Source organism: Bidens hawaiensis, unplaced genomic scaffold (assembly GCF_021521415.1).
Source record: "Bidens hawaiensis isolate Kalapana, Puna unplaced genomic scaffold, B.hawaiensis_p1.1 tig00046309_1, whole genome shotgun sequence".
Taxonomy (NCBI): domain Eukaryota; kingdom Viridiplantae; phylum Streptophyta; class Magnoliopsida; order Asterales; family Asteraceae; genus Bidens; species Bidens hawaiensis.
The window spans coordinates 572-25,445 of NW_027498273.1; the positions used below are offsets into that span (position 1 = coordinate 572).

The window sequence follows — 24,874 nt, forward strand, 5'->3', positions numbered from 1 at the left end:
GAATTTGGATCAATAGTAGCCATGACGTATGGGTTTTTTACCAACGCCCGAGTTTTACTAATTTATGTTGTTATTTTTTGTATTAAATATGTTCATTTTACGAATTTAGTTTTCATGTTTAGTTCCTGGTACCATAAAACCTAACCGACACTGGCCGAATTCGTGTTGCATAGTCACCACAATTTATGAGTTTTACCAACGCCTTTTTCTTTCTTTTTTTTTATTTAAAGATGATATTTTACGAATTTATTTTTTGGTTTACTTCCGGTACTATAGCGAACTTAACCGTTACTGATGGAATCCGCGTTAGTATCATTTAGGTTCAACGGTACCGGAACAAAAGATGAAAAATAAATTCATAAAATTAACATATTTAAAAAATAACACTAAAAATTGGTAAAACTAGTTGTTGCGCCGACTATTCGACACGAATTCAAGCTTTATTAATTAGATTCGTTGCAGGCTTGCAGCACCTGAACTAAACCCAAAAAAACAAATTCCGTAAAATGAATATATATTTTTTAGACAAAGAAAAAGACAAGAAAATATATTAACTTTAAAAAGGCAAATAAGAGAAGCAATAAAATAATAAGAAAAGATTTAGAAAAAATAAGAAAAAGTTGAATGATAAAAAAAATATATAAAAAAGAAGCTATCGAATAAATAAGATGAATATATATAAGAAGTATGAAATAGAAATAGATAATGGATTAACCAATAGAAGAAATAAAAATACATTAATATTTTGATTTAAAAGTAAAAAGTGAAAAATAGGTGGGAAAACACTAGTTTGGTGACTACTTTTCAATGAACATTAAAATGGTAAATAGTTTTTCTACCAATACTAGTTTAAAAAATAAACTCCAAAGAAAAAATCAGACATTAACTGATTGAATTTATTACTGAAATTAATATAGCATATAATAGAAAAATGACAAATCAATGGTTAATATTAAATATATATATATATATATATATATATATATATTTATGTTTTTTACTTGTACATATAATTAAACTCAATGTAGTTAAGTATTAAACGGGTATATAATATCAACTAATGAAAGTTTTTTAGAAGCATAGTGATGTGTTGTAAAACACTCGTATTTTCCGCACGTTTTATCTACGTATTATATTATATTTTATATGTTTTAACTCGTTTTAGATAGGTTTTACGTACATTTATTAATCTTGTAGGTTTTGGGTAAAATAAAAGTAAAAACCGGGACTTTTCGAGCATTCTATGAGCCTTTTACGCATACAAGTTCAAGACAAAGCTCAAGGCCCGACCCATATGCATCATGGAGATCCAAATACTATTATAATATTATAATATAAGAATTTAAAAACCCTAGAGCTGCTGGACAGCAGCCGAACAGCAGCAGCAGAGGGAGAAAAAAAGAAAAAAAGTTTTTTCGGCTAGCGTTTGAAGGTTGTGGCGGCTAGAGAAGGAAGAAGACACAAGAACCAAGTCTCGGGATTGAATGCCCATCATTTTTTACAGCAAGAACAGCCCCGGAAACATCCATATCCTTACATCTTTTTCATTGTTCATACACTTTGATTTTCTTGTTTAATTGTTGATTTGTTTTGCAATTGATTGAGAGATTGAATTGTTATTGATTATTGTTGATCATTGGATGATTGTTAAGATGTTTGGTATGGGATTAATGATGTGTTTATTAATGTTTGCTGTTGTCCAAAAATGATTCTCGGCTAAACTTGTTAGTTCTACCTAGGAATGATGATTCTTGTTAGTGTTTGATAGGTTTTATGGATTGTTTGATTGATAGACTTGAATTGCTATTGTAAAGTTTGATTTAGACATGAAATAGGTTGTGTTTAGTGGCTGGAAATTTTGGTGATTCATTGCATAAACCCCGTGTGTTGATTGATTAGTTTTGTATTGATTGATCGGTACATTGTTTGATTCTAGACTTTGTGTTTAGGGTTTGTTTGCGGTAGGGTACAACCGTAGGGTTTTGTTGCGTGATTATTTGGATTAAGTACAGCGGTTAGACACCTTCTTTGAGACCGAGAGGTGATAGGAATTTAGGGTTGTCTCACTGCCTTTGCATGCTAGAATAAGGATTGCGCGAGAGCGAGTTCGTTTCTTGTCAGGTTTAGGTGTTTGAGCGACTAGTTGATCTATTTTGGTTTAAGTTGAATTGTTCCTCTATCCTTGGTTGTGTAGTATTCATTACCATTAGGGTCGAGTGTTGGTGAGACCGAGAGGTGATCCTTCATTAGAACACGTTAGCAATTGTTTCCCGGTTTGGTCGTTTTAGCCGATTTTGAGTAGTTTAGGCTTGTTGAGTGAGACCGATAGGTAATCCAGTGAGCCCGAGCGATCCTTAGTCGTGTCATATTTAGGGACCGGTGTCTTGAAGTCATCCAATCCATTAGCTTGTTAGACCTACAATTTGATTCAGACCTAGGTATACGTTTTCTCCATCCTAAGTTAACACAGTTAGTTTTCCGTTAAGTTTTCTATTTTTGGTAAGTTTTGTTAGTTAATCCAGTTAGTTCAGTTAAGTTAAAAGAAATCAAAAATCAATATAATATTATTTTAAGGTAGGTATTGTCTAGGGTTAGTGATCTTTAGCGTTCTAACGTGTCCACGTGTTCGATACTCGGACTTCCTAAGTCTATACTACTTGCGATCGGTACACTTGCCGGTTGTGTGTGGTTTTAGGATTTTCGTTTTAATATTAAAGCTTAATTGTGAAGGTCATTATTATAGGGTTATTAGACACACATCACATAGTTGCTTTTTGGTGTTTAATACAAAACATGCATTGTATCATCCTTTAAGCCGAAAAAGACCTACAAAAACACTTGGGTTGTTTTGAGCGATCTGTGAAAATATTTTCAATTTTTACAAACAAATAGTATTTTTTCATAAATTTACACAAAAATGCGCCGAAAAACGCTCGTTTTCCGCACTGTTTGTCGTTCTCAATATATTTTTCGCACTAAAAACCGAACCCGAAATAAATTTGGACTCAGCATTTTACATTCGGGCATGCAAAAACGAGGCATGTGGGCCAAAATAAGGCCCAAGGAGGGCCCACAACTTCCGTCCGCCCAAGGGGTTCCCCCTCCCTAAGCTTTCTTTTCTTTTTATATAATAACATAAGATATTTTTACACCATATTTTTTTAGCAAAACCTAAAGTTTATCTCTGATCTTCATCAAACCCTCAAAAAAACCAAGGTAATCTCCTCATTTTTATCCATTAAAACTTGTTTTAATCATGATTAATCACTTATAAACATAGTATAATTGCCAAAAATCGCTTTCTAACCATAAAAAATTCTAAAAATTGTTCAAAAACATGGTCTTATCATATACATGGTTAGGAACCTGGTTTAATAGTTTTTTTTTTTGCCCATAAACACGGATTAAGGGGTTTAAATCGCGTTTTTACGGTTCAAAAGTTTGGTTTAAAGCCCTAACCGAAACCCTAAGTTTCAAGGCTATTATGTTGATGATACATGCTTGGTTTGTGATATAGGAACTGTACCTACCTTACTTAGAAGCACACAAACCCGGAAATTGGATTAAGAGAGCGAAAACGGACGAAAACCGCAAAGGTATTGCCGATTGCTCGATCACGGGATGTTTAGGGTTAGGTTGTGATGTGCATATTGTTAGCTTGTAAAAGTTTTCAGGGACATCAGGGACCATATGAATGAGTCCTTTCCAAATCTGGTAATTTTTTAACCATCCAAGAATATTTGGAGAATTTATTACCGAATAGGGACGTTTATTTGCGAAAAATACTTAGAATGCTTGAAAAATTATGAAATTTTGTGGGGAACTCATATTTGGTATATATGATCACATATGAAATTTGGGGTAATTTGGAAAACTCTAGCTATGTTTTGTGGATTTGCGTTTATTCGAGTTTTCATACTCGTTTTTGGCTCAAAAAAGGCATTTGGCAAGGTTGTTAGCTTCTGAATTTTTACAGGTTGTTTTAGGAAGTATTTTTGTTCACTCAGGAATTTTTTTGGATTTTTCGAAAATTTTTTGGTATAAATGGTCGATTTTCGGGTTAAATATAGCATGTAAAATGAATTTTTATAAATTAATAAATTAGTAAATAATTTTAAAAATATTTTTATAAAAATTTATATATTTTAATTGATAAGTGACTAAATTTTTATAATTTAATGATAAACGGATAATTAATTATGCTAAACTGAATATTAAACAAATTCAATTCTGATAAAAACCGACGAGTTCTTGATTAACGAACCTGTTGGAATATCAGAACATCAAGAGTGATCAAAAACCATATTTTTGGGTTAATTAAGTAAAACCAAACTTTTTGTGAGAAATCCGGACAATTTGGGTGAATTGTGCACGTATTTCTCCTAACCAGACTAAATAAACGGAAATGAGCCCCATAGTGAATCCACACCCCTAATTTGTGATCTTTCTTTATAACTTAATCATCTTATCAACCATCACGTTTACCCAAGTTTACATACTCATACCTGTTTTCTAAACACATAAACAATCAACTTGGCCTAGCTGGTGAAATAGGGAAACTGAGCCAAGTTCGGTTTTAAGTATTAAATATTGAACAACATCACAATCTAAGCCTATTGACACTTTCTAGGTGTAACAGCTATACCCGGACTTGATATACAGCCCTGTTTAGTATAGAGATTATAATAATATAAAAATATTAATTTTATTATAATATTGATGATAGGGACTAGTGATAACAAGTTAAACAAACTACGAGCTGACACGGTACCGGATCTCTATTAAACCGTGAGTTTCATGACCCCTCTCTTTAAACAGTTTTACGAACTTTTGGGGTGAAAAACATGTTTGATTACATATACATGTCTGAAACGTGTAATGATGTGAATTATCTAAGTGCTAACATATGAAAGTCCCCACTAACACAGTAATTAACCTCGAGCCGGTGGCTTGTGAATAGTACTATTGGTTTGACAAACCCAAACGGAGATGGTACGGTTTGCTAAGACTTTACCCCGTTTTCACATGACTATAATTATACAAACATGCTAGTAGTGTTAGACATATTTACTTGGGGGCATGTGGTGGGCGGAAAGGGGGCCACATTGATTGATTGGGCGTGGGAAATGGAAGCATGCAGCACGAACGAACAGTTAAGGCTTCAGTGTAGCTTAACATAATTACATCCATTTACATACATACTTATAAACGATGACTCGTGATTACGCATAACTGTTTCTTGAAACTCATGAAACTCGTCAACTCTTGTAGTTTACCCGTTTTAAACTGCTTTTCAGGTATACCAAAGTTGGAATAACTTGGTGATGTGCTACGTGTACAAAGTGTGGTTGATGCTGTATGAATAAAAGCAAGTGTAATAGTAAGAAATAGATAGTATAACAGACTTGTTGTAATTGTACCACTTAGCTTGTAATCGAAGATATAACAATATAATATAATGTAAATTAGTTTGTAATGTTTCATTATAAACAATGTGTTGATACTAGAGGTGTCTGTTACATTTCCGTTTTACGCTTCCGTATTTGCTAGTCGGAGTGTGACATAACATTATATTATTAAAATAATAAATAATCTCTTTGTATTTTATTAAAACATATTGACAATATTATATTCATTATATATAATATTATATACGTTATAAATTATTTAATATTTCATAATGTTTATATAATGTCGATAAATAAATTTTATTGTATTTATAGTTAAATTTTATATAAATAATATATGCTACAAAATCATTTAAATTATTACATAATAACCATAATATTTAATGTTATATCCATATTATATAATGCTATATAAATAATAATATAATAATCAATAACGTCATATTAAAATAAATCAGTTTATATAAACATCAGATAGTATTAAACAGTATTAACTAACTTATTATGTTATATAAATAATTTACTTTTTATACAATATAATAAAATAACATTAAATATAGTATTATAAATATAACACACATAACTTATAATCAATATTTTAAAGCATTAAATAATTTATTATAAATATAATATATAGTATAATATTATCAATATATTTAATGAAATACATATGACATTTTATATATATGCGTGTGTTTTTAAATAGCAAATTTCATTGACGGTACAACTAGCAAGACGCTAGAGGTTATAGAACAACAAACAATTAAAACCAAAAGTTGAATTACACCAATCTTAATTTTCACATAAGAACTTTAAAAGACGACATATTTTTAATTCAAAGATGGTCCTGAGTCTTTATCCTCTCTATCATTTCGAGAACTGAGTACAATATGCTGCAGAAAATGACCTCACTTCTAGCTTTTCAAATGCACCAACAAGTTGTCATGACAATCCGGTGCAAAACCTTCTGTTATTATCAAGCAAAAATGAGTTGTGCACGTTAAGCAAATCATGAACTAAAAAGGCAAAAATACACAAAATATGACACCAAAAGCTAACCGTAGTTATATAATGTTATTATATATCTAACAAAATATCCAGCCCCCTACTAGTTAAACTCCAAAAGATAACCTTGCTTCGATAAAAAGTTCCACTAACGAAAATAAAAACCATATTAATTATTTTACACGTAACCATTCAAACAAAAAGGTTGTATACATATTCTCATTATATCTCCCCCATCGGCCATCGGCCATCGGCCCATCCACATATATTACATAGATAAAGAGAACCATATTTAAACGCAATAAAATGGGTCAAGCGAAAGTTAGTTATGACTCTGATGAGATAAAAAAAAGTAAGCACCATAGATATAGATTTAAGATCAACGTAAACTGTTATAGTGAACTAATTCTGGATACACAAGCGTACGGTTAATCAGAACAAAAACGGAATTTAATGAATTTCCAATTTTGTCACCATGTGCTTTTTTAAATCAACGGCATGCGTATTCTCCTACGTAATGTATGATAAGCCATTATTGTATTGGATATTTTAGGTTTTTTTTTCATGTATAAGTAAATAGGTATAGAGGATGAATAAAGCCATAAACTCAAATCAATCATTTGCACAATATTTATATTTCATCAACAATTCTTACATACATGATGAAAGCCTCACAATAATATCAACAGATTAGTGATGGCGAACCGCAATGACAGTCGACATCATCGAATCGACTCCACAAACATTATGATACGAACCCAACTCTAGGTTTGGGCCAAGCTGAACCGGATCAGGCCCATTTGAAGCTAAATGGAGGGAAACAAGGGTGACCCATGATGTCTGGAAGTGGGGAGTTCAACCCATAATCGTTCCCACCATAATTCATAACTGTTCCCACCTCAATTTTAGTTTTAAGTCTTGTTTTCTGCATTTTGTGGATGATGTCGATGTTTTTGTTTATTAAAATTAGGGTTTTTTAACCTTGTAAACTGGAGATCACCCATCTCGAATCGGGTCACTATCCATTTCAATTTCAGTAATCAAGTTCTTAATTTCGGTTCTTATCATTTGGTTCATTGCCAGGAAGCCCCACTCTTTGCAACTCCAAATCCAACCTTTAATTCCCGTCTCTGTAGTCAATTTTTGAAACAAAATGGCTCCTCAAACCCGAAGTAATTCAGACCCAAACCAAACGAACCCTGACACTGTGGCTATCCAATTGGCAGCCATTGCAGCCTCCATGGAATCCTTACAAACTGAAGTCGCTGCTCTGAAAGCACGCGACAAGAATGAGAAATTCGGAGGGGGGTCTAGTAGATTTGTTGATGCAGATTCGTCGGGAAGCAGTTATCGTCGTTACAACAAAATCGATTTTCCAACTTTCAGTGATGGGGACCCTCGTGGGTGGGTACTAAAAGCTGAAAAATATTTTCGTTACTACAACATACCCGAGGAAGACAAGGTTGACGTGACTTCAATGCACTTGGAAGGAGACGCGTTGGATTTTTACTCGTGGCTTTCGACTGATCGGGAAATCGAGTTCTGGGAAGATCTAGTCCATGACCTTCAGAAAAATTTTGGACCTGCAGAATTCCAAAACCCAGATGAACATCTGTGCAGTATCAAACAAAACGGAAATGTACAAGAGTATCGTCAAGAATTTGCCAAAAGGTCGTCCCGCGTTACCAATTGGCCAGAACATTGCCTCCTCGCTGTTTGTCTCAACGGTTTCAAAGAAGAACTCAAAGCGAATGTCAGGATTCATAAACCAAAAACGGTCTTCAAGGCCATGAGTTTAGCTCTCGAATACGAGTCTAAAATCAGCCACACCCGCACCGATAAAGGGTCACCCGTAATTTCCCCTTTGAACCATTTAAAACCTGAACCTCAAACCTCGACCCCGGTTAACCCTTCTACTATACAGCAGAAACCGTATTTTCATCTATCCGATACTGAGAAACAAGCCCGGGTTGTAAGGGGGGAATGTTTTAAATGTGGTGACAAGTATAGTCCTAGTCACCGATGCAAGGTGGGTACATTCAAATTGCTGGAGATGGCGGATACAACAGAAAATCAGATTATTTCCAAAGAGAGAGAACAAGAGGAGTCGGGAGATGATTTTGCTAGAATAAGTCTACATGCCCTGCTAGGTAAATCGACCAACACTACCATGAAGATTCATGGTATACTCGGTTCTATAGAAGTACTGATCTTGGTTGACAGTGGGTCAACTCACAACTTCATAGCTGACACTTTGGTCCATGAATTAAACCTGACCTCCTAGTTAGTACCCGCGTTTGGAATTCAAATTGGAAATGGTGACGTCATTAGATGCAGCCGTGTTTTCCGGGATGTTTCGCTACAGATATCAGGACTCAAAATCACACAAGATTTCTACCCGTTTTCGTTAGGAGGGGCAGATGTGGTACTCGGAATTCAATGGTTAGCCACACTTAACACGGTTCAAGCAAATTGGAAAGAGATGTTTTTGAAGTTTACTATCAATGGTAAGGACTACAAGCTACAAGGACTCCCACCGGGTCATCAGCAGCCGTCTACGTTTAGCCACCTCACTATTGAACCCTTTGAAACGCACACCACTGGACCAGGGGCTCCGTTTTCGGTTGCTCGACTTGAGGACAAGTCGATTCTCCTGGCAGGTTGCATTGATATGAACCCAACTCTAGGTTTGGGCTAAGCTGAACCGGGTCAGGCCCATTTGAAGCTAAATGGAGGGAAACAAGGGTGACCCATGATGTCTGGAAGTGGGGAGTTCAACCCATAACCGTTCCCACCATAATTCATAACTGTTCCCACCTCAATTTTAGTTTTAAGTCTTGTTTTCTGCATTTTGTGGATGATGTCGATGTTTTTGTTTATTAAAATTAGGGTTTGTTAACCTTGTAAACTGGAGATCACCCATCTCGAATCGGGTCACTATCCATTTCAATTTCAGTAATCAAGTTCTTAATTTCGGTTCTTATCACATTATGACCCTTGCAGATCTTGCAATACCCTTTTTCTCCCCAATTCTCACTCCACGAGTTCTTAATAATCCAATATGGCTTATCCTTCATTCTTATGGGCGCATGGCCCATCGCACCATAACCAACCAATAACACCCCATGGTCTAGCCTCTTCGTGCACACAAACAGACATGAGACCCCGCCGATATAGGTTTGCATGTAAGCCGCATTAATAGCCATAGCTAGCGGACCATGTTTAACCAGATTTGCAGCAATTTGGTCTTCATCTAGTGACACTACACTGAAGTTAGCCACGGATGCAACCACCTTGCATTTGTTGAATTTGCAAGTTCCGAGGTCGGATCAAGTGTAACTAAAGTAGCACGGGAACGGGTACGGGACCAGGATACGGGGATGTTACGAGTACAGGAAATGGCAAAAATCAAAATCCGAGATACGGGTACGGCAACGGTACGCAAAAAAGAATATAAAAAAAATACAAATATATTAAACAGAGTCCAATATATATATATATAGAGGTTGGATCAAATACAAATAAAAATATTATACAAAACGTGCGAACTGAAGGATTTACAAATTTTTTACGATGGCATTTTTGTAATTAAAAGGTTTCCTCTTTTTCATCTTCATGCTTCAAACATATCGATCAATTAAAGCTTTCAAAGCAATAGATTAAATATAAATTACCTAATCGACCGGTTGTAGATACCATATCAATCATTCAACTGTAATACATAATCAATCGATCAATTAAATAAATCAATTTCATGAACAAAAGTTCACTACAGAGACAAATTGATGCTTACAATTTATACTAATCCATCAATTAAAACTTGTGAATTGAACTAATTAGCTACTTCTTTTTGCAAATGAAATTGATTGATGATTTGAAGCTTGCAACATAGATTTTTTAAAACAACAAAAGGTTCAAAAAACAGAGTATAATAGTTGCTGGTTATTACGCTTCAAAGGTTTTCAAATGATACTTAGAGTAATTATTTTCTTAAGTAGAATAATTATATATTTGAATATTATGACCTAAACATGTAACTAGAGTAATTTTTATCATAAGTAGAGTAATCATGTTACTGGTTTTGTGAGTAAACATAAACTAGAGTAATTTTCAATTTTAAGTAGCGTAATTTTATATTATAAGTATATTGGTTTTCAATTTCAAGTAGTGTAATTTTATTACAAATAGAGTAATTTTCAATTTCAAGTAATGCAATTTTATATTATAAGTAGAGTAATTTTCAATTTCAAGTAGTGTAATTTTATATTGCAACTAGAGTAATAAACATTTATAAAGTAAAGTAATTTGTGAAACAAGGGGGTTTGGTTCCTTGATGGTTCGCTCATCAATTCTAGATTAGTTTGTGGTAATTTGTTTGATTTCATTATTACTCTAGTTATATAAAAAAAATTACTCTAGTAGAGTAATTATCCTATCTTCTTCTCCATCTGAATATCCTTTAAAAACCCTAATACTTCTGAATCTATAATCGCCTGGTTAGCGCATTACGTGGGTTCAATTGAACGATCGCAGAACTTAAATTGAGGTGTGCGACTCATGATTTTGGTTCTAAAATCAAATTATCTGATGGTTCTAAAATTAAATTAGCTGATGGTTCTAAAATCAAACTAATTTGATGACGATGCGGGGCGATTTTGATGGAATTTGAGAAACAATTTGATGGAAGTGATTAAAATTGATGAAGATGCTGAGCAATTGTATTTCTGAAGGGTGAAGAATCAATTTCTTGTTATTTACGATTATGCCATCGCCCAAAATTCAATTTTTGTTCAGTTCTCACGTTTAGTACGATTTTTCACTTTGTATGATAACCTTCCCCTGTTTATATATTGTTTAAGAATTGAATACGTTAATTAAAATCTAGGGTTACAAATGAAATATACAAACCTAAAGAGACTAGATTAAAGAAAAAAACACCTTTTTATATGAAAGTTTAAAAGTTTTAAGGATTAAATTCATACAAATGAAACATAAAGGGGTTAAATGCTAAAAAACATAAACTTAGTTTAAACCTAAAAAAAAATCTTCCTTCTTCTTCCTACTACTCCGGTGCCGGAATCTCCTCTGGAATCTCCGTTTCGGAAACTTCAAACACGCCGTACCCAAAGCCCAGATACGTATTACACCCGTCCCCAATTTTCAGAAATGGTCGGGAAACGTTTCGGCGGCGCTTCCGTCCCTGGCGTGTCCCCGGGACGGGGACTCCACCTCCTTTGGCGTTTCGGTGCGGTGTTCATGAGACTGCCGTTGCACCTAGCGTCACATGATCCTTATTCTTCTGGATCACACTGTAGATAATAATTAATGAGATTAGAGGATAAATGATAAAATAATATTAATTGGATTAGATTATGATCAATGGAACCTCGCGATCACAATCAACAAGTTGTTGTTCGTTAAGGCTCTCGAGCTTCCCGGTAGCCAGGAAATTAACACCTTCTAATGCCCCGGTTGTGCTAAATGTCCAGCATGATCCATATGAACCCTGATTTCAATCACCATTACAAGAGATGAATCCTTTGTGCAAGATTTATATGATTATCAAAAAAGTTCACCAAATTTGTAGTTTAATTTAATGGTTAATTTAACAAAATAAACATTGATATTTTTATTTTTTTAGTTTCTATAGACATTTCTTGGTGCAAAATTCCCCCTATGACTTTTTGTCTTGGATTTTCATCTTGGTGTGAATTTGGGATTTTCATCTTGGTGTGAATTTGACCCATAGATCTCAACCTGTCGATGTAATTGCTTACGTGACAAGGTTTTATTGGTATTTTCTTTTTCAAACTTGGGCCGGCAGACGAGTATGCAGAAAATCGAAATTACCTAGTCCAAACAAGAAAAACGACAATTTCGTTTTATGTTTTTGCGAAAAACAGAAATTACTTTTGGTTTTGCTTGTAGTTAAAACCAAACCAAACCAAACCGATATGGATTTTCATTTTTTTTATTTTGGATATTAAGTAATTTATAGGAATTTAATAACTAGTTACGTAACACGAACATTTTAGCTTGTTTGTTTAAAGATTTAGGCTCGACTTATTATCGGTCCAAAAATTTCAAAACCAAACCATAAATCCAAATACCAAACGAACGATTTTCAAAAACTAAAATCCAAATCATATATGTTTTATATTGTTATGACTTTGAAACTGACCCATGTACACCCTTACAAATAATACTACCTGATTCTTGACGCTGGTGATAGCACGATGATCGCGCCAATCAAAATTTTCTATAAGATTATCCGTCAGAAGGATGGGAGCTTTGCCGGCATCAGAGGGGAACTTAACACGAGACCTCAATCCGAGGTGTTTATGAAACTCCTCTGGGTCATATCGGAGAACTGAGTAACTCCGTGGACCGCCGATGGATCAAGATTCTGGTTACGCTAAGCTCGGCGCAAATTAGCTGTAAAAACAGATAACCTGTAATCATGCTCCTCCTGGGAAGCATAGGACTTGCCAAACTTACGTTTGAAGGCCTCGAAGTGGTGGGTTTTATTGTCAACCACCTGACGGATGAATATATTATCACCAGAGTCAGCGGTGGCGACGACTCCAGAGAGGAATATAAAGAAAGTGAGAAGAGAGAATCGACAGTCCATGAAAAGAGTAAAATAATTATAAACATATAGATACAATGTGGTATATGTGTGTGTATATAGAGTTATAGGTACAATGTAGGTCAAGGTGGCCATGGCTTGGAAGGGAACGTAGAGGTGGTCCCATGCACCCAGTGAGAAGTTGACACGTGGTAGATAATCATTGGCTGGTTTGTATTAAGTTGCATAATTTTTGGAAGATGATATAGACAAAAATGTTTATTTGACCAAACAATTGCTAAAATATACTAGTAAACCTCGTAGACCCGATCACTTTTTAATTATTAAACGACATGATTTTTAACTAGTCAGATTTATCATGTGTCAAAAACTAAGAGATTTTTAGGCGTTTGACGAGATTTATCAAGTTCTCCTGACAAAACTTTTCAGGCGCTCGGCGATATTTTTGGACAAGTGATTGGTTGGCTGAAAATCGATTTTTTTTAAAGGGGGGCTGGAAATTTTTTTTTTCAAAAGAGGGGTTACCTCCCTTTGTAACGGCGGCAAGTTTGATATGTAATAGAGGTGTCAGTCATTGGCAGGTGGGTTTGATTACGAGGTTCTCCCCTCTCTTAGAAATGACGGTGGGTTTGAAAAAGTGGTCTCCCCTCCATTCTCAATGGCGAGGACTGCAAAATGATACCCCCCTCCCTTTGTAATGGCGGGGAGTCTGAAAAAGGTATCTCCCCTCCATTTGTAACGGAGGGGAGTCTAAAAAAGATGAAATGGCTTTTCAAACGTCGGGCAAACTTTAAAAGGGAGGGAGATATCTTTTTCAAACTCCCCGCCATTACAAAGGGAGGGGAGTATCATTTTGCAGTCCTCGCCATTGAGAATGGAGGGGAAACCATTTTTTCAAGCCCACCGCCATTTCTAAGGGAGGGGAGAACCTCGTACATATCAAACCCACCTGTCATTGACTAACACCCCTATTACATATCAAACTCCCCGCCATTACAAAGGGAGGTAACCCCTCTTTTGAAAAAAAAAATTTCCAGCCCCCCTTGTGATTAGATCTTGTAAAATGGCCCCCCTTTCAAAAAAAAAAAATCCTGAAAATCTCGTTGGACATTATGTGCGGGTCAACGAAATTGAGGGATTAGGAGTAATGACGGTTCAAATGGATATTTTGTTTACTTTAACTATTCAAATGGACATTATGGTCATTTAATTTCTTTAATTTGTCAAATGGACATTATGGTCCTTTTCTTTTAACTTTTATCGCAATGTTTGCTAAAATGATAATTTTATATGAAACTAGAGGAAGAAGAATACAATTTTAAAGCATGCCGAAGCTTAGAAGTTTTGCTAGGTTGCTTTGGAGAAACATCAGTTGCTACTTGCTGCATACACTTAACTCACAAGCCAACTTAAACAAGAGTTAAATACAACTTTTAATTAGTAAATGGTTCTAGCAAACTTGTTTAATTGATTGAAACGTGGTTGTAACTTGCCTGCTTCTGTCCTTTTCGATTTCACATCCACACGTCCCATCAGCGGCACCGCTCAAGGCCGTTCCAACTTTGACAATTTATAAGATGTTAGAGGTTGGGTTTTAGACTTTGATGCTTGCTTTATTTCTTAGGCTTTTTATAAAATTTTCAAAGGTAGGTCGGACTCAAATATAATCTGGATAGCCCAGACTCAAATAATATGGCTAGGCCAGACTTAGTACATATATATATTTTTTTTTTAAAATACACTACTGAGCGAAAAAGATGGTGGGGCCGTGACCACCTAGCCCGACCTGTGAAAAGATTCGCCCTTGTATATGCATAAGCATAAACGAAGAAGAATATGCAATATAAATAGCTATTCTCTAAATCCTTAACAAAAAGTTGTGCGTCAAACATGTACATAGGTTAACACTTGCTACACCACAATGGCTAAAACAATGGGGGCGGTACACCTCTTTCCTCTTTCCCGTTGTCTAGCTTGTTAGCGTCTAAAGGGCTCAAAAAGATGGGATCCACCCCACCGGTAACCAATCAATTACGTTTTTTTTTTAAAAAAATTTAGTTAAACATAGTTAACACACAACATACACTCTATTTAACGCTATTTATAGTGGCATGATTGTTTTTAGCTGATCCTTCTATTTAACTCTATTTAACTTATAACACATAGTTTTATATATCATAAATAATCAATGGATATTCATATATAAATTTTTTTTAAAAAATATTATATAATCACCCGGGCTATAAACAAAACTATTCATACAATAGTACGTGAAAAGTAACTAAACGCAAAAGTGGAACGAATCATTAGAAATACCTTTTGAACTGTTTATTTATATCAGGAAAGTGTGCACTAATATTCATCCTTTTTTATAAAGTGGTGTATACTCGGTAATCATCATATAGAAAGGATGCGATGATTATAATAACTAGATTTTATTCCTCGTATTACGAGGGTTGTTTTACATTATTCGTTTTTAATATTTATATATGCATATTTGGATTTTAATTTTATTTATTGTAAGAAAGTTAATAATTAATATACTTAAGGTTTGATAATGAAATGGTTTCACAAATAAATGATATGTTATAATCTGTTTTAAAAGCTATCTGGGTTTGGTGATACCCATTACCCGTTTATTTTCTTTATTATAAAATTGTTTCTTAATTATAAATAATATATTTTTTTTAAATAAAATAAGATATTAATTTTTAGTATATTCCTATTTTATAAGATTTTCATATCAAATATTGTTTATTAATTATAAGTAATATCGTTTTCTTTTTAAATTGGATATTAAATTTTAGTATATCCATATTTTATAAAATTTTCATATCAAATAATTGGTAAGATTAATTTTTAATTTAATGAGATGTTATAACCTGTTTAATAGCTATCTGGTTTTGGTAAGACACACGCCGATGAATTTGGGTTAAATCAACGAGAGGTCTCCATTTAAAAATCAAAAAATCTGGTGGCTTTCAAAAAAGGAATGAGCGACCACAACGTGACACGTAGGATTTTAAAGGTTTCGTTTATATATATTATAGATATATTATAGATGTTAGAAATAAAATAACTTAATTTCACAAGTACCAAAACCCCATCCTGGAAACGTTTCTTTGTTTATTTATTTCAAAATATAAAAATAAATTTCATAAACATTTCTCGTACACCTTCAACTGCCCATATAGATAGATTGGATGTTCAACAAATTGTTCGGCCACGAGTTTGTTTGTTCGATAAATTATTTAACAAACGAACGGACATAAATACATTATACATACCTCGCTTGTTCATTCGTGTTCGCGAAAGTTCGTTTATGTTCACTCATTAACATACATTTGTCATGCTAGCTTTCGTCTCCTTAAGTTAATTTGTTTGCTTACATATTCATTAAAATTTTCCAGGTCCGGTACAATTTAGTCTAGATGATTAAAATACCTTTCGTTAGTGGTGCACAGTAAAACAGTTTATTAATTAGCTGGATCCAGCTACTACCCAATAACTGTTTCTGGTCAGCAGAACCCGTGGTTAATGATCGGTTTATGTGTTTTGGAACTTCAAACCGCTTTAACACCCCCAAAATATAGATGACTAATTATGTAAGGTGGTAATGGTGACGGAGATGGAGGTGGCTCATAGTGGTGGAAGTCGGTGGCATAGGGCAGGAAACACAACAAGAAATTTGATTTAACACGACATACCATGTAGCGACGATAATTGCCTTTGGCATAGATGACATGTAGCGATTACATTTGTTGTCGACATGGATGGCCCGACGACATCTTGACCTTTAGTGTCGTTACTTAGGCAACAATACCTATGGCGAAAACATTTCGTCGCTAAATGAGTTGGGAAGACATGTCGCTATAAGGGGTAAAGGCTTGTCGTATTGGGTGGCTTAATTTCTTTGTAATTGTAGTGGGTGGCTATTACCAGAGACATTGAATCAAGGAGATGAGTTGTGATGAATGATCATGACTGTAGTAGCCAGGGGGCTGCTGCGCATGGTAAACCCTATATATACAATTTGTCGGCGCAATAAAACAGAATGACGTCTTCTATTTATTCAACGATTAAGTTATTAAGAAAACTTTTACTGACGACACGTTGTAGAGAAACCCTTTATGTATACGACATCATTCATAATATCAATTAGACAAAATAGGAAAAGACGTCATTTACGTTTGACCTGATTTTCATTAGACGTCCTTTACGTTTGACCTGATTTTCATTAGACGTCCTTTAATGAAAGAAATAGCAAAAGACATAATTTATATTTCAAATTTGTTTCACGTTATGTTCTTTGTCACTAACCCAGTTAAATATTTATGTCAAATTTGGTCATGTGTAAGGCACATGAGGGTATTTTTGTAAATTCATACATTTTTTAATAATTAAAATAAAAGAATAAAAATATTTTAAAATAAAAATAAGTTCTCTCTCTTTCATCTCCTCTCTCTCTCTCTCTCTCTGTCTCTCTCACCATCGCACCTGCACCACAGACCACACCACCACCGGAACACCGCAATCCAATCAGAATGAAACCACCGCCGCAGAAAAAAAAAACCTTTCGAACCAAACCACCACAGCAAAACCCTGACACCACCACCGTTCTCTTATTTCCCCTGTCAGTTTTCCGGCGATTTTGGTTAAAAAATAATCAGAACTTCCTGTTTGCGACTTTCATCAGCTTCGATTAGGGTAAATCTAAAAGGTTGAACCTTCCACCGCCACACCGACTATACACCGGCAATCACCACAACCGTATCTGGTAGTCACAACCGTTGAATCATCTTTACTCTCTCTCTCTCTCTCTCACCCTCTCTGCATTCCGACCAAAAACCTCTTCAGATTCAGCCATCTGAATATCATGATTAAAATCAATCGGATCTAAGGTAATGAACCATCATTCTCAAAATCCGATAAAACTCAAATATAGATTGATTTCGCTGATGAAACTTTAATTAAGCTTGTACAAACACCCGTAATCTGCTAAGATTTGAATGGATTGGACTTTTCAGATCTGAGATTATCCCTAATCTCGATTGGATTGGCCTTTAAGCGGTGGTTTGCGGTGGTCCGGTGGTGGTGTGGTCTGTGGTGCAGGTGAGTGAGAGAGAGAGAGAGAGAAAAGAGATGAAAGAGAGAGAACTTACTTTTATTTTAAAATATCTTTATTCTTTTATTTTAATTATTAAAAAATGTATGAATTTACAAAAATACCCTCATGTGTCTTGCACATGACCAAATTTGACGAAAATATTTAACTGGGTTAGTGACAAATAACGTAACGTGAAACAAATTTGAAACATGAATTATGCCTTTTGCTATTTCTTTCATTAAAGGACTTCTAATGAAAATCAAGTCAAACGTAAAAGACGTCTTTTGCCATTTTATCTATCAGTTATTTCGGAATAAAAGGAACATAGAAATTCAATAAACAACCTTTTTTGTGACGAGTTGTCATAGGACATACCTTTCATATGGTCCCATAATTTTCACAATTCCAACCTATGATATATATACTCGTGACTACATCGGAAAAGGTCACCCAGAAACTAAAAGTACAACCTGTGTAATATATAAAATACAAAATTCTAAGACATTAATTATCAGATTAATATGTCGGGTTAATAATTAGTAGAACTGACGAATTTTTAGTGTTGACTAACTGATTTGTTTATAATAACTATAAGTTGGATAATATATAAGGTTTAAACAAACTAAAACTAAACTCGAAGGATTTAATTGTAAATCATCAAATAAATATAGGAATAAGTTGGAGGGCTAGGTTTGCCTTTTACAGATCTTGATTTTTGATATCTCACAAAGTTCTGCACATTACGTTTCGTCTCCTGCGAATACGGGATTCCAATCTAATCCGATTTTGAACTGCCAAACCGAACTACATGGTGCGTACCACTCGTTTATATATATATACAACAATAATCTCCCCATTAAGAACCCTAACTATTATTCCATCGAACTACGTTGCCGTCTCCGCCGCAACCGCCCGTGTGACGTACCATTTGCCATCGTCAAACCATTGTACGTGTTGTCTACTTCGACGTGCTCTGGTTCTGCTCGTTGGAAGTCTGAAACAACCCAACAGTTCATCTCGGTTCGAGGTACCATTACATACGTTTTAATTCCATTGTTAATCAAGAGTTTTGAACATATAAAATTCAAAATCATATGCTTTCGTCCGTTGGTAACTGGTTTAATTTTGGGAAGATACATCTGCAAACAGAGGTTTAATACTCGTTGAAACCTACCCTTTTTAAACCCACAATTGGTGTGGGTAGACTACCCAGATCTGACCCGGATCCGATCCACAGGTTCGGGTGCTGGGCAGCCCACCCCACGCTAGTGTAGTTTAATAGATAGGAATCTGGTTTAATAGTTTAGTCTCAAAACTGTTTTAACAGTTAACTAATTGTTTTATTTTAAAGTATATTAAAGTTATGTAAAGTGGGCTTGGTCAACCGAATAGGAAATAACTTTGTAAAGATTTCATGAAGAAACCTCATAAGTCTTTTTTTTTTAAACTCATTGTTGAAATTGTTTTCCTCCATATTCTTTTGTTGACTTTCTTTATCTAATTATTTTTAAAACAATCCTTGTAATTTAATTTACAATGTGTTAGTATATCTAAAATATAAGTTGAGTTTCATAATGTTAGTTTTCCAAATTATCTTAGTAAATGTTTTGTAGATTAAACACAGACTAATAAACGTACGAATGTATGGGGTTATAATCAAATATTGAAAACAATCAATTAGTATACTAACACCAACAATAAACGTGGGTACCAAAATATAATTTTAAGTTATAGGTTCTTGTGGCGATTAATTCAAGCTTAAGGATTTTTACGGTTTATTGCTATTTCTATCGCTATCATCAGTAAGGTGCGGTTTTTGTTTTCGTTTACTCATAGTATTAATTGTATTCCGTTACTTCGTAGTACGGATTCTGTTTTCGTTTACTTATAGTATTAGCTCTATTCATTATTTTATATTTTTAGTACCACCAAGTTGTCTCTATCGATACAACCTATTTTGGTCTTTGGACATTTTATACGTCAACTTTTTATTTAGTTTTGTTTCAGCTATTTATTTTGGTTACTGGTTTTGGTTAGATAGATTTGTAGCATGCAATAGATTTTATAAACTCGTATTCATTATTGCATGTTCCTATGGATAATAATATGAATTTCTGTTAATATGTTATATGCTAGCCATTCAGGTTTAGTACTCTGTTACCCGAGCACAACACTTTTCGTGACAGTGTGTTTTAAAAATTCCTGGCGTCTCTAACTAGTACTATGGTAGTACTTTGGCCGTTTAGGGGCGTATGGATCGATCCTAGTTCAGTTATATGTTACACGTCACACATTATATGTTACAAGTTATATGTCATATGTTTCGGCTCTGGGTACTCCTTTAATTACGCGACTTATTTTAGTAACATCACTCTTCGTGCAAGTTAGTCTCCATTATATGTTTAGTAATACGTGTAGTATCGGTTTTTGTTCTGGTATGATATTGTCATAGGTTCTAAAAGTATCAGATTTCAGTATCATATTTATTTTCGTTATGGTAGATTTTGGTTATTATTTTGCTTCCGTTCATTCATCTTATCGTCATTACTATTGTTCTTTTCGTTACTGGGCAATTTTTGGCTCAGCCGTATTTTCTTGTTTGTTTTTGTCTTATGTGTTGACAGGTAATTCGGGAAATCAGGGAAATCAGTGATGAGAGTAAAAAATGAAGTTCAAGAATAAAGACTTTGTCTATTTTCTTTTATTTTAACATTTAATAAATGAGACTTAGGATTTATTTCAGTTCGATTCAACTCGTTGGTTGTCCTTGGATTCTATTTCTTTCTTTTAAACGGATTGAGTTTGGTTTATGATATCTGTAATGGTGACACGTCAGCCTGTTCCGGGTTGGGGTGTTACAACCTGTCCTATGCCGGTGACTTGTCATCGCGATAGTCACCCCTATGCCGGTGATAGCATGTCGTTGCTAAAAGGTCACCGTATCAAACCGGTTTTCTTCTAGTGGCTTGCTATTTATTTTTAACATTAACCTTTGGTTTAAAAAATATTAAGGGTATTTTCATAAATAACATGTTTTAATTCTTTTCGTTTGATTGTCTTTAGATCATATCTTGCGGGTTGGAGGGTTTTTGATTGTGCTTGACTTACCTAGTGTGAGTCAAGCTAAGTTTGTGGAAATTGGAATCCTTTGTACTTCGTGTGTTGATAATTAGTGGTTATGCATGGTTTAATTAATTAATATGTAAGCCAATATTGCTAAATTATATGGAAGAATAATTAAGATGATCGTTCGACGTACAACTTCTCGACCATCTTGATTCGTGACAAGTTGCTATGTGACGAGCTCCTGTGTGGGACACATGCAAACTGTTCGTCATTCGAGATTCTTTCTATAAACAAGGCCATATCTCTTTATGCTCAACATTGCTTGTGGATTTAGTGTGTGGCCGTGTGGGTCATAATGTGTTTGGACGGCTGAACAACATCATTCATTGCTTTGTACGCTTCTCTTGTTGGTATAGATTACCTGCAACTATGCAAGTTCTATGAACTTTGTCAATGACCAAGATAGCTATTGATTTTACGTGACTATGCTTCTATCTATAAATGTTTGAACTTTTGGTTAAGATGGGAAATCTTTCTGATGGTTAGATCATATTTACTAATACTAAGATAATTAATTAAGCTAGATTTCAATGATCTTCTCAATCTCCATGCTAGTGATACAAGTAATATAACGTTACAAAGACATGTAAAGATAAGAGGAACGTCTGAAATTTATTTAATTTGTATTGGCTAGTTTAATGGGGATTTCTTTAAAAGTGAAAAATAAATTTGGATTCATTTTATGATACTTGTTTAAACATGTAAACGCTGATATTTTTAGCTAGGTGTAATTATGGTGCTTTGTGTTGGATCTTAAATTCTATAAGCGATGAATTATATCTAGTTCAAGACTTTTCAAAGGCTGCATGCCTGTATCTATAGTTTGCAACAACTATAATAAACATGTAATAAATTGATTTTTGAATGATGAACCTCATACACACTCAATAATATTAATACTACTTTTAAAACCACATTATTGTTTATTGTGAAAATTGAACCCTCAACCTCAAAAAAGAGACACCATTTAATGCACACTAAGGTACAAGCCTTTTGATACATAGTAAAATTAATATCTCATTGTGTAATCTTCATACCAAAGATGTCATATCAATCAAAATGATCTATCTATACATGAGTATCGTTGCAAATTAAATTTCACGTGGAAAAAATACTTTGGTCATTCATACACCAAGAAGGTTTTTCAAACACCAGGAGGGCCTATACGAGTCGTATAGGGCATATACGACTCGTATAGGTGTAGTGTCAAGTCATTTTCAGTTAGAAGTGTCAGTTTTCATTTATTTGTATCGTATAGCCCCTATACAAGCCGTATAGGGCTATACGACTCGTATATATTTTTTTTAAATTATAAAAATATTAAAAATAACATCCGAGTTATAGGCTATACGACTCGTATAGAGTCTACAGGAAATCATAAATCATCACACAAATCTATCATGTTTTAGGCTTATGTCCCAATGTTACAATAAGCCAAACAACTTTTGGTATTATCTTACAAAGCAACGCACAAATCTGACATGGTTGGAGCAAGAAAAACTGATACATGGCATGTACATATATACGGCTCATATAAACTATAAAATAATAATAAATATCTGGTCAAGGTACATCTGACATGCTGTCTATATGAGTCGTATAAACCATATACGAGCCGTATAGGGTCTATACGGCTCGTATAGACCGCAAAAGGCTGTAACACTGTCACCTCCGTACGCATGTTAATAAGTTAGGCATATACAACTCGTATAGGCCCTATACGAGCCGTATAGCCTTATTCACACACCATGGGGATGGTGTTTGTATATAAAAGAGATTTCTTATTTTATTCAAAGAATAAAGTTTAAGCAATTCCTTATAATCTTGATGGGGTATCTAAATTTGTTATGACAAATATTTCAATTAAAGACCTTCTCCCTTTTAGTCGAAGCTTGGATATCTCATAAGAGGAGTTACATAAAGACTTAATTGTGTCAACTAGTCTCAAGGAACAGCATTCGTAGATTTTCACTGTTGTTTGGATGGCGGTGAAGAGGCAATGATGACCACTGTGACAAAAATAAAATAACTTGGAACTGAACCAGTTGAAATTACCAACATAAACAAGACAAAAAAGAATGGAATTAACTCTTTCTAATCCCATCATGATCAAAACAAAAGGAACTAGGGCTGCATATTTAAGATTAGTGCACTAATCCACTAACTTTTAACTTTTAATTTTTGAATATTGGTTAATAAAATTATTATATATAATTAATAGCTAAAATAGTAAAAAACTAGCGTTGTTACCCGCGCGTTGCGACAGTGCCTTTTTTTTCGGCTACAAATATCATTTAGCTATATTACATTTAAATTTAAGGATCCAATCTAAAGTTTTAGGTAAATATGTTTAAAAAAATTAAAATAAAAAATATCAAAATTACATCAAAGAAAACCAAAACACAATGCAATTAGATAAAGGGAAACCAAAGGTTTGGCAAAACAATGCTCCTAAGTCCTATGTACATACAACGGAAATCATATTATAATTCCGAAAACATTGGCAACTCAAAAATAATTTCGAAAACATTGGCAACTCAAAAATACATGGTCACCGGCAGTTTTGTAAATAGTGGATCAAAAATATTATGCATCTTCTCTAATGGAATAATACTTCAATGCAAATATCTAAACTTTAGTTTGTATGATAAAATCAACAAATGGACTAAAGTATTTAAAGTGGATTGGTTAAATGTAATGAGAATTTGGCAACAACAAATGCAGTTTTGACAAAATAAGGTCAAAATTGATTAGAACACAATATGTAATCTTGACAATACAAAGTCTAAATTAAACATCAATTTAAAGGGGTATTTTAAAGTATCCAACAACAAAGTGCCATTTTAACAAAATAAAGTCAAAATTAAACGTAGATTGAACTGTACATTCAAATTTGGCAAAAATAAAGTCTCAATTAAAAAAAACAAACAAACATTAACGTGCTATATACAATAATACCCACCCATAAAAGATTTTATCTATGTAGAAATAATTCTTACACAACCACAAAGCAACAATTCCTACCCCATTACAATATTCTTACATTATCATTTGAATAAGACCCTACTCAGGTTTTTTTACTCAATAACTGCTTCACCCTAAACCAAATCCATAACTCCTAAAACATCCCTAAATCTTGTTCTCAATCCTTCAAACTCTAAATTAAATCGATAGTTTTTATTTTACTATATATAAATGACCTCTATGAAACCACCGATATCAATCAACCGGCCCTCTATATAAGAACGGTTTATCAATTATCATCCCGTCTCAACGTGCGGGTTGGTGTCAACATGTATACAATACACAACAATAAACTGTATCCTCTGGTTACGCTTCAGTGGTGGTTCATCATCTCAACACTTTGGTGTCGGTTCATCATCTGACGTGGCTGGTGCTCGCGCTATCCTACACACTGACACCATCCGGTACGGGGACATTGGAGGCGGTGCCGAAGTTGACCTCATGATCGGGCTGTGTTGGCCACCAGCCACCATTGTAATGATTGATTAAATACCTGGTTTCCATTCACGGGGTGTTAATTGGTGGCTGTTCGGTGAGTGCTTTGGCAATGGGGCCGGCCACATAGGCGGCCCCTAAGATGATGCCGCGATCATGTTGCTGTTTCTACGCTGGAAT

At 34.3% G+C, this 24,874-nt stretch overlaps 1 pseudogene; it reads right to left on the reverse strand.

Moving 5' to 3' along the window:
* Positions 1-7,103: 7,103 nt before the first annotated feature.
* Positions 7,104-13,095, reverse strand: LOC143596375 (cysteine protease RD19A-like; annotated as a pseudogene).
* Between the last annotated feature and the right edge of the window lie 11,779 nt (positions 13,096-24,874).